Source organism: Triticum dicoccoides, chromosome 6B (genome assembly GCF_002162155.2).
Source record: "Triticum dicoccoides isolate Atlit2015 ecotype Zavitan chromosome 6B, WEW_v2.0, whole genome shotgun sequence".
Classification (NCBI taxonomy): Eukaryota; Viridiplantae; Streptophyta; class Magnoliopsida; order Poales; family Poaceae; genus Triticum; species Triticum dicoccoides.
This window is the reverse complement of record NC_041391.1, coordinates 255,734,462-255,747,663: the sequence shown is the minus strand read 5'-3', so window position 1 is coordinate 255,747,663 and position 13,202 is coordinate 255,734,462. Positions and strand designations below refer to the sequence as shown.

Below are 13,202 nucleotides of genomic sequence, written 5' to 3'. Positions count from 1 at the left end.
TGGGGTCATCGCCTCCATCTAAAAAACATCTCAAAAAAAAAATCCTCACCTCCATCTAAAAAGAAAAAAATACCACTGTAACCTACCAGCGAGCGCCACTTTGCGTAGCCCTTCATTTAAAATAATACGTGGGATCCTCACCTTCATCTAAAAAACATTTCAAAAAAAAAATCCTCACCTCCACCTAAAAAATTATATTTCAAAAGCTCTCTCACCGCGGGCAGCCAGTGTGCGCCACATGGCATAGCCGGTTGACCGCCATTCTCGCGATGCTTAATGGGTTTAATTTCATTTGGTCTGTAGCTTTGAAGCATTGCCGAGTCTTCATAACCATCATGGCATACATCCTAGAAAGGTGTCAACCAACAACACCAGTATCCATTGAAAGTCTGGGACTGTGTATCCGTAAGCATGTGAAGGGACCACATATCTTTGTAAGATAATTAACCCACGGACTTCATACCTACCGTTCCTTATCCTTCTTCCTTTGGACTTTGTATAGCACTTTTTTTTGAACGGAAGCAAAAGTTTTGCTTCATATCATTAACTAATAAGAAAGAAGAAAATTGCCTGCTTTATTAACGGAAAAACAAACGAAAACCGTAATTCAGAAGCACTTGAGTTCATCGCAACAGTAGGCTTTTGTGCTAGCTCAAACGGCCCAGCTTTTTTGAGGTCACTGATCAGTGCGCCATAGACATAATTAAATCAAAAGTTGGTGTACTTACTGGTGCCTTGAACTTGGCCCTCACCTCCTGACCAGCGGAGGCGGCGCCGGAAGTAGCTCGCCTGACATACCGTGCATACATGTTGGTCAGGTTTCATCGGACCCACATGTCAGTGGTCGAACGTCACTTTGCCGTACAGTAGAGGATCTTCGCCCAGCGGTGCCATAATGACCTCGTGTGAATGCTGGGGGCGTTAGGCATGGGCTGAAGAGGGGGCAGCCAAGGAGGCCGTCGCAAATTAAGATGTTGGCCGGGACCTTGTTGGACCGGCGGAGAAGAGCGCTACCGGGGAGTAGCATCTGTGAGTGGGTAATCGACTGGTCGTCCCCGCTGGTGGTAGTCAAAGACCGGGGACGTGGTTTTTTACGTTCGCGTTCCGTATGTAGCTCAAATCTGGACCGCATATCAAAACTCTTGCTCTGGAGTACATATCTGGTGATACGGCTCACAATCTGCTCCGATGCTCCGAGACAGCATGGTTCGTTGGATCTGAACTCTAGGGACAGATTGACTAGCCTCACTTCCTTCTAGCAAAAATATACGGAAGACACCCTGGTTATTCTGCAATTAGGGACAGGTCCCTTCATTCCGTCTTCTCCTGGATTCGATTGCTTCTCAGCGCCCCGTGAAAAACAGTTTTCCCCATCGCCGACGACCACCATGGATGATTTTCGATCGCCACCGGCCGCCAGCAGCCGCAGCTTATTCCTGATCTGCTGTTGTTAGCCTCAATCCTGCATAGACTATTAGACCACCATGCGCGTGCTGAATTGTACTAGCTCGGATCAGACCAGACCACGTCGCCGGAAACGGGGAGCAGAGAAGAATCTCTCCCCGCCGCTGCTGGAACCGACCACGTCGCCGGAAACGGGGATCCTACGCAACGAAGGCTGGTAAGCGGCTGATCCTCTCTACAATTCAGCACAATATTGATTAAAAACGGGGACCAGATTTGGCATCATCCTAGCAGATTACTGTTTTTATCCCTTGCATCCTACTCCCTCCGTCCCAAAATTCTTGTCTTAGATTTGTCTATATACGGATGTATCTATTCACGTTTTAGTGTTAGATACATCCATATCTAGATAAATCTAAGACAAGAATTTTGGGACGGAGGGAGTACCGGCCGAAATCACTGTTTTGACCTTGTCAGAGATTTAAGTCGCAAACTGAACCCGACGGGAAAGTATTTCACAATTTGACCCTTTTAGAAACGCCAAAGACCGCGGCGTTTCTGATGAACCCTGAAACGCCGACCAAGCTAGCGTTGCCGGCCAACACCGGAACGCCGAGGTTTCCCGCGTTTCTGCCCTGGCCCACTGCCAGGCCGAGTTGGCGTTGCTAGCTGACGTGGCTGGTTTGAAACGCCGAGCCGGCTAGCGTTTCTAGAAACGCACATGCAACGTTGCCGTTCACACCAGAAACGCCGGTCCTTTTGGCGTTTCCAGGTCACAATGAAACGCCAATGCCTTTGGCGTTTCTGACCTTTTATGCAGATAACAACAAACCATTCCAAATACAGCAACAGATTTCACAATATAAATGATCCAACAGTTTTCACTATATTAAAGCCAAGTACAGCAACAGTATAGCAATGAGACATTTTTTGGCAACGAACTTAACATAATAATTCACAAGTCTTGATGACATACAAATAACAAGTCCATCAGATATGGAACTAACAAGTTCGCTCCATCTGAAAAGCTAACTACATTTCTAGTTCACCAGAATAGAAGTAACAAACTCGCATCAGTCATCACTTCACTTCTTGCCTCTTTTCGCAGCCATCTTCCCCCTGTTGACGTAGCCCTCTGGAGTGCTCTGCCATCCAGGACGTCGGATGTTCCTTGAGCTAACTCGGCGTGCTTCTTCAGAAGGCTGAGAAGGTTGAGTTGGCCGTGGAGCATCTTCCATCTGCGAAGCCCCAAGCTCCACATAGTCTGGATCCGCATCGTAGTCTGTCTCCTCCTCTTCATCTTCCTGTTCATCAATCCGTGCTCGGCTAGAAGAAGCACCTCCTCGGCTGAAAGAAGGACGAGCGGAAGAAGCACGTGCTTGGCTCGAAGATGGACGAGCGGAAGAAAGAACATCCATTCTATACTGAGCACGTGCACGCACATCCGTTGATGAACCGCCATGGCAAGAGAGTAAAGCAGCTAGTGTTCGGCAACGATTCACAACCTTCTGCAGAGGCAAAGGCATTGACATGTAAATATGCAAAAATAGTTCACATGATATAAAATAAATGTTCATATTAAAAAGGCCTCTAACCTGTAGAGTACTCCTAACGAGACTGTCCGTTTCTCTACAAGGTGCGCGGCCAAGCACCACATTACTATCATTGATACATCTCCATAGCTCCGTGCCCTGAATAAAACTTAAGTGACACACCACTCATGAAGAAATTGCTTCGAAACACGATGTGGAAGATGCCACTCCACCGCAAAAAAGCATATCATGGGGCAACGCACACGCCAAAGATGTTGGTCACGAAAGCACATATTGCTCAAAGGGAACTGCCTAAGTACCATGTACGGCCTCCAATTAACCTACATCACAACATGTCACTAGCTCATGCACAACAACAAAAAATCTGAATTGATAGCAAGGCATTTGATAATTACCTGGTTGTAAGTAAGCATGTCAAGCTCGCTTATGTATGCCTTGTACCGCCCCATGGCTGCGATACTAGACACTTGGACATTAGCCCACGTGTATGCGATAGTGGGATACCGCTCCTCCTCCCCGTCAAAAGGCCACTCCCAAGGTTCTTCGGGAGCAATGGTTAAGTTACGGCCCACAGGGATACGCTCCCACATCCAAATCTGTAGGGCCCAAACAAAACCACCAAGACAAGATTTCGGCTTACTCCTCATACATGCTCCGTCCAACTGCACATTTGTATACACATTAAACAATCACATGCAAAAAACTCTTTCATATAATGAAAATTCATCAAATTAGCATTACCTGACGGTACAAGAAAGCTAGTGCCGCCGACCCCCAACTCCACTTAACATCCCAGTTACGAAGAGGGTCCAAGAACATCCACGAGGCTGTGTCTCCCGTGCGGTCAGGAAACACCACTTGGGTCAAAAGATTCCATAAGTAAGCCCTGGCGTACCTTTCCACAACAGCCGGACTGGCATTCTCTGGGCACTCATAAAAATGTTGTTGTAGCCACGAGAACAAAACACCAGATGGCCTAGGATCCTTCTTTGTTTCATGAATCCACGGGGGAGGTTCAACACCTACCAAACCTGCAACCCTTTGTCGCCACCCCTCGGACTTCACCTTCCCGGTAAGAGCCCTGCCCTCGATCGGAAGACCGGAGATCATCGCAATATCCTCCAAAGTGACGGTCATCTCACCAAGAGCAAGGTGAAAAGAGTGCGTCTCCGGCCTCCAACGGTCCGTAAGGGCGGTAATGGCCGTCGAGTTCAGCCATGGTGGTGTGCCTTTAAAGTTGAGCACAAACTGGAGAAGATCCATTCTTCTAAAATAAGGCTCGTAGCGACGGTCATACACAAGTGACTCACGTGGGTTGTGGCCTCTCAACCGAAGTACTGGAGGAACCTACAAAAATCACACGCACAATTTATATACTTCTCTAAACTACTCACAATATACTCACAATATGAGAATCGACAATGTAGATACATAATTACCTCCCCTCTTTCCACAAGCACAGCACGATGCTTCTCCTCGTAATAATCATCAAGGCCGGGATATTTATCCGGCTCAAACATCCTACAAAATAAGGTACATGGATTTGTTATGATATATGCTTAAAATTATGACCACATCATATACAAAATTGTGTGAGAACTACTACAAATTATCCCAAAGATATAAATCACGAACCACATTACCAACACCAATTCTTTTCAACATATTTAATCCTAAAGAATCTATCACAACTAATTATTAACAAATAATAGGTTCAACCTAATCCTAAAAAATGGTCTCTCTCTAAATCCAATGCTATACAAGTTAACTAACAATACTTCAACACAAGGATTGTGAAGAAAATACCTCAAGCATCTACAATAGCCAATCTTAGGGTTCCACCATGTTTGAAAAAATGCATCTACAATAGCCAATCTTGACTGAAAACAAATAGAGGATTGAGAAGAGAATACCTCAAGCAACTCGGGGGTGCTTCGATCTACTCGTTTTGATGGTCAAAATAGCAGATCTGGGGGAGATTTGGTGAAGAAGAGGGAGGGGGCGGCCTCCAGTTCGTCACGGGACGAACTGCCCGAGCGGAGAAGATGGGCTGGGTCAGGCCCCCGCGGCCCCGCGCCCATTACTTCATACAGGTCAGAAACGCCAGGGACATTGGCGTTTCCGACGTGCCACGTCAACGAAAACAGCGGGTCCGGCCTGGCAGTGGGCCAGGGCAGAAACGCGAGCTACCTCGGCGTTTCGGTGTTGGCCAGCAACGCTAGCTTGGTCGGCGTTTCAGAGTTCATCAGAAACGCCGCGGTCTTTGGCGTTTCTAAAAGGGTCAAATCGTGAAATATTTTCCCGTCGGGTTCAGTTTGCGACTTAAATCTCTGACAAGGTCAAAACAGTGATTTCGGCCGGGAGTACTTGTGTTGTTCAAAATTAAATGATATCACATTAAACAGTGTCTTCAAGAATGACCATGCTATTTCTATCTTTATTGGCACTCATAATAAAATCAAAAGTTCCATTACAGATATTTTTTAGCAAACAACAAGGGCAGCAGAGTGATATTATGTTTTGTGCCAATGACGGTTTATTAGAGGTTTTCTAAATGTATATCTTGTGATACAAGTAATAGAAGTTAGTAAGCTAAAGCCAATCAAAAGCTGGAGCAGTCACACACGAAAATAATGTCAGCAGTCCCAATCGCCAAAAGCTCATGCCATGACGAATCGAAGTTCTAGTATATACTAAGGCCTATGTTAATTCCAAGACAAAGATGACAGTGTCTCAGACCACCCATTTTTGTGAAGGTATATGTTGTTGTTCCTTCAGTAAGAAGTTTCACGAGATGATGCACAACTTTGCAACTACATTGTTTTGCTAGGGATGTATTTGCTTTTCAGGTAACCAGGTCATAATAATTTGGACATGTTTCAGAATGCAGGATAAACCATTGCTTATGTAGTCTACTCTTTGGGGAAGCATGATGTTTGAACCGATGGCGTGCTTCCTTGTAGCATGCATGGGACATCGCCGATGGAACGGCGGACCTACAGGCCACGTCAGATAAATACTCCACCCAGCCTTTGATCTGGTGGCCATGCTGCCCATGACGATGGTGATTTCTACTGGGACATCGCCGATGGAACGGCGGACCTACAGGCCATCGAGTCGGCAAGAGCCATACCGCATCCGTCCACCGCCGACCCTGCGGGCTGCCTCACCACCTGCATCAGGATTCAGGATTGCGCCCCATTCTTCTCCTCGGCGACGGCGGCGGTGGCGGGCCGGCAGGCGGGGAAGCGAGCCAGGAACCCTAACAGTTTCTGATGGGAAAGGTAGGTACCTGTAGCTCGATGCGCAAACCCAGCCTGATTTCTCAAGCGAGTGTACGACAGTGACTGGTTCATTCCCCCACCTTTGTTCTTTCCAGGCCAGCGACGATGGCGCGTCTCTCCGTGTGGCGGCGACGAGAATCCTGCGTCCGGCGGTGCTTCATGGGGAGGAGCTTCACCGGTTTGTCCATACCGAGCATGTATCTTTGCCTCCATCCCATCTCTGGCTCGCTATTTTCCAAGATAAGTGCCCCGTTGTTGCTCCGATTGGTTGCAGATTACCTGCAGAATTTAAGCAGAGATGTGTTGCCCCACAATGTACATTTTGTAGTGTCAGATTTCCACCTCTTGTGGCGTGCTTCGAACAATTTCAGCTTTTCCATGTCCTTTTATTATCCTGAATGTGTTCGTCCATCCTAGAATTTTTTTATCAGCATGCTCCTTTACTGTCGAATTTCATCATAAAGGACACTTGTTCAATCACAAGTTGCAAATTTTGACAGCCATAATACTTGCACCGCAATTGGTGCTTCTCTTGGCTCAATGGTCCTACGTCTGATCATCTGTTCGACTAATTTTTTTGCAGCTCGTGATGGAAGTTCGGGACAGCCTGGAGATGACACATACTCTGAACTAACTCAACTTCCTTCGTTGCTACTTCAGGGCCATCTCAGCCATTCTGAGCACCTACGCCTCACCACAGGCCACCGAAAATGCTAAGCATAAGTTGCACGATGTTGTGATCGAAATCCCCAACCGGCTTCCGCACAGTGAGGTGTTGTGATCCTTTGTTTTTTTGATGAAATTTCATTCCTTTACATGTTGTCAAAACTTGACATATGAACAGTTTAATATAGTTATGTTCACTTGACGTCTGACTGAATATGTACTTCAGGTACAGAGATAACGGATTGGTATACTTGCAAAAAAAAACATGGAATTATATTCCTTTGGCTGCGCATGCAGGAAATTTGCTATATATTTCATTTACAACCAATGGTATGTACGTAGAGGATTAGAAGTTCAGAAATGATTGAGTCGTACACCATATACATACTGGCTCAGCTCCCATTTTGATATTTCATATAAGCATGATTTTAAATACAAAAAATAAGTTGTATGTTACAACACTTTGCCATAAAGTTCTACCAATATTTGTACAATCCTTCCATGTGTCAACTGATGAAGATAAGATTTATTGGATTTCTTTTGCTGATGTATTCGGCTGCTTCTGCATATGGAGTTTAGCTCATTGGGAGAATTCTGAAGCCAGGCCTTGAGAGAGTCTGGAAGTACAAAGTGCAGAACAAAATCTGGACTGTTGACCAGCTTGCAATCCGGGGAAGTCCCCACTCGCCGATGTGCAAGATGTGCAACCTGATGCCTGAATCTGCGGCTCATTTAAGTTGTGCTTTTGCGAGTCAGATCTGCCAGTTGCTGTCCCTGGTGACCCCTTCCATTGTGCCTGCAGGTTTAATCGAGAACTCAATTATGTTGTGGTGGGCCAAGGTATTTGCAATGGCGCCGGTTGTCAATAAAAGGAGGCCGCTGGATTGGGCCCTGGACACAGTTTGGAATCTGTGGAAAGAACGCTACATGTGAACCTTTAAGCAAAAGAGGCATCGGCTAATGTGGTTTTCCCCCTGATTAGGGACAAGGTTAAGGCCTTCAGGGCTGCTTGGCGCGAGGGATAGCCCTGGTTTTTCTTGTTTCTTACATTTATCATGTGCAAAACTTCTTTAGTTTAGCTCTTTCTGGAGGCTACTTTAGGTGTTCTTTCTGAAGCCAAGCATGTTGTGAGAAAGATAGCAAGAAACATGAGAGTCCAATTCAGAGAGGAGCTGTGCAGATAGAAATTGATGTGTCGTTGTGTTCTTTGAATTTTCCTCAAGTTACATGATGATAGCGAACCATTTATAGTGGTTATGTTCATCTTCAAGCTCTTTAAGTGTATTTCTTTGTATCTTTGAATGCTTGTTTGTCATGTTTTACTTACGTGAGTGTCATTCATAGTAGGACTATTTGTTGAAATTAGCATTGGTTGAGACGTGTATTGCACGTGCAAACTTACTAATCCGTTTAATTAGCCAACTGATACACACTATTTTTCCTCTGCGTTCATCTGTAACTAATGGCCTGTCTTTATTCTCCTGCACAGCCTCATTGTGCATGCACCTATTAATTAGGAAGAGGAAGAGATTGTGGACGAGAAAAAAGGCTTTGGCCCGTGAGATCTATACCTACTAATAAAACAAACTAGATGATACCCCGCGCGTTGCTGCGGAAATTTTGTATCACCGCAGACATACCAAAGGTTAACGAATAGAAAATATTATGGAACAAAGTCCCTATAAACAGGAACAATATGTCAGGGATTTGGTATGGCACAGTTGCAAAGTAGAAGCTGACCGAAGAGTACTAATGACATTTTCCTTGATTACAAACGAAGGTGATTGCTCTAGTGATAAACTAATTCTAAATTTAGGCAACATAACTACTAATTTTAGATAGAATATGTAGTGTAGTTTGTAAGAAGCTGCATGCGTTGTTGATGATGTAGCATGTTAGGTCGTCCCATAAGGAAATTCTCAAAGAAATAAGAAAGAAAAATCTGTAGTGTAGTTTGTAAGAAGCTGCACGTGTGGTTGATGATGTATCATGTTAGGTCGTCTCATTAGGAAATTCTCAAAGAAATAACAAAGAACACTGCATGTTGTATGGGAGTTGAATATGAAACATTGGGTTTAATTCATAAGAGCAGGCCTCTATAAAAAGAGAAGGAAAGCAAAAAAAAAAGTAGGATAGATGTGAACGAAAAAGGATTTTTCTATTTTTCTGATGTCAAAAGATATATTTTTCATCACGGAGATTATGCCACTACAGTACTACATGCTTCATAGAATTAGTGAAAATCATCGATTTTAGGGTGGAAGTCGATGGCCTCATGCATGGACATGGTTTTTTCATGCACACAGTTTCTTTTGCCTCCATGTTGCACCCTGATACAAAACGCTTCTGCACATATGGGTGTTTCATCTATCTTTAAGAAATAGGATCAGATTAAACATGAGAAAATATCATCAATCGGATAGTAAAGAACTCCATTGGTCCGTCTGAGACAACACTGAGAAATGCAAGAATAAATTTTCTGTATCAGCCAATGCATCCAGAACGGAAATAACCCTGACACGGTCAATTAAAAACAGCTGCTATGAATATAACTAGGAAAATTGCCCGTGCATTGCAACGGGAGAAATCATCCATGCACCCCACTTGTGAAAGAAAACAATGTAAATAAAATTTGAGATCTTTCCAATTGCCTGACATGAGAAATTAAAGTTTTTTTAGTGCACATATTCTGCAAAGCAATTAAAGTGAAGCTTAACATTCCAACTCTACAAGATCCCTATACGTGCAGAACGGAACACTTACTTTGGCGTTATGGCTAGCTCATTCTACAAACAATCTGTTGGTCCCTGGTTCAATCGCAGCTTAGACATTACAGCTGTTCGAATGCTAGCGGAAGAGAATGTTCACGGTAGAACAATTAACATCAAAACCATGAATCTAAATGGCCAATAATTTAGTGTACCCTCTGATTTTGGGCTAACAGTGTTCATATATTCATAGTGCATCAAAAGAACTTACATAAATTTCTAGTTTTTACCATAAATACATATGGTATGTCTTAGTGCTAACTGTGTGTACAAAAATGATTACAACACACTATTTGCTACATACGTCCTCATATAAGAATGATATAATTGATGCAAGTATGTATTTGGGTCGGCTAGAACAAACATAAACTTCCACTAACAAATATGCAGGTTTGGAGTGAATAATGGACCTTATTTTGATACAGGTTAAATATAACTATAAGACGACCTTATATATTCACATAATGAAAATCAAAGAGAAAAGCAATCACTTCAATTATTTAATAAGAAAATCATTAGTACCCTCTGATTTTGGGCTGAGGGTATTCATTTCTTTATAGTGCATCAGAAGAACTTAAATCAATCTATAGTTTTACCATAAATACATATGGTGTGTCTTAGTGCTAATTAGCTATACATACAAAAATGATTACAACACACTATCTGCTACATACATCCTCATATAAAAATGATATAATTGATTCAAGTAAGTCTTTGTGTGATTGGAACAAACATAAAATTCCATTAACAAATATGCAGGTTGGAGTGAATAATGAACCTTATTTTGTTCCTGTTTAAATATAACTATAAGACGACCCTATATATTTCACACAAAGAAAATCAAAGAGAAAAGTGATCACTTCAATTATTTAATAAGAAAATTATTAAAAACTCACTTCTGGGTTCATAGTTAGATTTGTAGGAAAACATCATATGAATCTTCTCTTATATATTTAAACATCGTTAGTCAATCGAAGGCCCTTTGCCATACATCATGAGAAACCATGTAAGTAAGGAACATGTGCGGCTAATATACCCCAAGCATCTAACAGTATGGCCATGGTCAAACAGTTTCAAAGCTGACTGTCTGGTCTATCTACATAACATGATACATAATACAACGTTACATGCATGTCAAATGTATGGAAGAATATTTAAACTTTATACATCTTATCTCTGCTAAATAATAAAGAAAAGGCATAATGGTTATGAAAATAATCAGAGATATAACATATATTCAAAAGGACACACTCAAATATTTAAACATGAGTTTAAACAACAAAGCAAACTGGATAGCAAGACATCCATATTATTAAAAACTGCATTTTTTATTTAGAAAGATCAATTTATAAACATGCAAATTGTTTTTTTTGTTGTAATTTTTCTCTGTTTTGAACAAACACGGGAGGGAAGAGTTTTTCTTCACATGTATAACGGTAACTTATTTGTTTACAAAGAATGATGAATGTACAGGATGAATACAAACTTAGAAGTATGTATTTTTCATGTATCAAAAGTACAAAACAGATGGGGGGTTCTCTTCTGCAAAGAGCCTGCATGTGTGTGTTTCTGGTGTCTTCGATTGGATTTGCATGTGGCCTGTAGACATGTAAAAATTACTTTGTATAAAAAATGTTATCATTGACAGCATATAGTCACGGACTCACAGGTGCCCACTACGAGAGGCGAGAGGCGACAGCATCACCTCGTTCTCTGCTGCTGCTCCTCCTCCTAGTATCCATCCATCCCTTTCTCTCCGCCACCGCTCTTCCTTGACAGATGCTGCCGCCGCTCTGACTTCACTTGTGGCGTTATCCTTCCTCCCTGCTGCTCCTTCTCCTCCTAGTAGTCATCCTTTCCTCTCCGTCGCGACGCCGTCTATCACCACCATAGTCGTGCCACGGCTCGATCTGCTGCTCCCGAGCGCAGCTACCTTGTCCTCGACCCCGAGCTCCTTCTTCGCCGACGACCGAAGCCACCGACCAGGGCCCCGTCGCCCCTGCCTTTTTTTCCCGTCATCTCCCTCTTCCCTTCTTTGTTTCTCCCGTTTACTCTCATCTTCCTCTATCTCTCTTGCTCTCTGTTACAGGGAAGCCGCCATGGACGCCTGAGGTCCTCAGCTCCGACCCACGCCCCGGCGGCCCTGCCGACGTCGTCGCCTAGGTGAGCAGCAGCTGCACCGCGACGTTGCCCCGCCTCCTCTCTCCCTCTCTATCTCTCCCTTGTCTCTCTCTTCTCTCTCTCAACCCTCTCTCTTTTCTTCAACAGGAAGACTACCATGCCCGTTGCAGGAGCTTCGAGCCGACCCCGCAGCATGAAGACCGCCGCCGCCCGTTCGTCATCGGGAATCGCCAGATCCGGCCCGTCTCCGACCTGCCTCCCCGTCCTTCGCCCATTCCCGACGTCCCCCCGGCGCCAAGAGCTCAGGAGAGCGCCGCCACAAGACCCTGACTCCTCTGCCCCAGATCCCGCCATGGTGGTCATCGCCTCTTCGTCTCTATCTGTCCTTCGCCAGATCCACGCTGGTGTCCTCGAGGGACCCGTCATGGAGGTTGTCGCCTCTCCCATCTCGATCCGCCCGCCGCCGGATCCACGACGGAGCGGCCGAGATCCGCCGCCCGTTCCGCAACGCCTCGGCCCGCATGAAGGCCAAGGGCCTCGCCAAGCAGCAGGAGGACTTGCCGGCTAGGCTCGCCTGCCGCAGGCGCGCCCGCGAGCTCACTCCCGTGCCCGCCGCGCTCTCAAACGCACGCCGGACGTCAGGGGCTTTTTTGCCAAAACGGAATGTTATCTCAAGAACACACTGAAAATAGGACTGCGGGTTGACTTCAAAGAAATAGAGGGACTTTTTTGCAAAAACGCAGACGTCGTACGACCAGAAGCATTAGCCGCTTTATTAGTAGGTAAAGATATAACAAAGAATGGTATGACGGTCCAAGAAAACATACTTTATATGATTCCCAATATGTTAAGTACATGCTTGTATTCATCTCCAAGGTACAGTTTTATGTGAGATACATCAGAGGGGAGAGGGGAGATACACACGCATGCTTTACACAAACTCCGGTGCCAGATCCTATCTTTAGGTTAGCTGATGCTAGACACGTGTGGCATGTTTGCATGCATGGCTGCTTGACCAGAATGGCCCGTGAGACTTGCTCATATGAGAAACGACCATACGGATTAGCTTGAGATGGCAAGAACAAAGTTTTGAATTTTCCTAGGGTCACCAATTGCATAATCTAAAAAGCATTCACTACCTCCCAACCATACGGAGTACTATCCATGCAGTGACGCAGGTTGTACGTTGGCTTCTGGGTAAATTCAAGGAAAACGGTGATGGGCTGGGTTAGCTTGAACAGATGATGACGACGGCGCCGACAACACGATCAACACTTCAGCTTCTTGGCTTGAACGACTGATCGGAACTCGATGTCGGCAAGACTGCTGCCTTGGCTACGACTATCGGAGGAAGTGAAGTTGGGTGTGGAGAAGGGGGCAGCCGGAAGAATAGTAGAGCTATGAAC

At 44.6% G+C, this 13,202-nt stretch overlaps 2 long non-coding RNA genes across 4 annotated transcripts; both read left to right on the top strand.

Moving 5' to 3' along the window:
* The first annotated feature begins 1,287 nt into the window (after positions 1-1,287).
* Positions 1,288-8,191, top strand: LOC119323596. 3 transcript variants are annotated; one of them, XR_005156411.1, is made up of 4 exons: positions 1,288-1,621; positions 5,841-6,241; positions 6,337-7,013; positions 7,134-8,191. It is a non-coding gene; the product is annotated as an uncharacterized LOC119323596 (long non-coding RNA). The 3 variants fall into 3 exon arrangements; XR_005156412.1 differs by having other exon boundaries at positions 6,337-7,237; positions 7,487-8,191; XR_005156410.1 differs by having other exon boundaries at positions 6,337-8,191.
* A 3,048-nt stretch (positions 8,192-11,239) lies between these two features.
* Positions 11,240-12,671, top strand: LOC119326212. The gene is made up of 2 exons (XR_005157848.1): positions 11,240-11,838; positions 11,944-12,671. It is a non-coding gene; the product is annotated as an uncharacterized LOC119326212 (long non-coding RNA).
* The last annotated feature ends 531 nt before the right edge of the window (positions 12,672-13,202 follow it).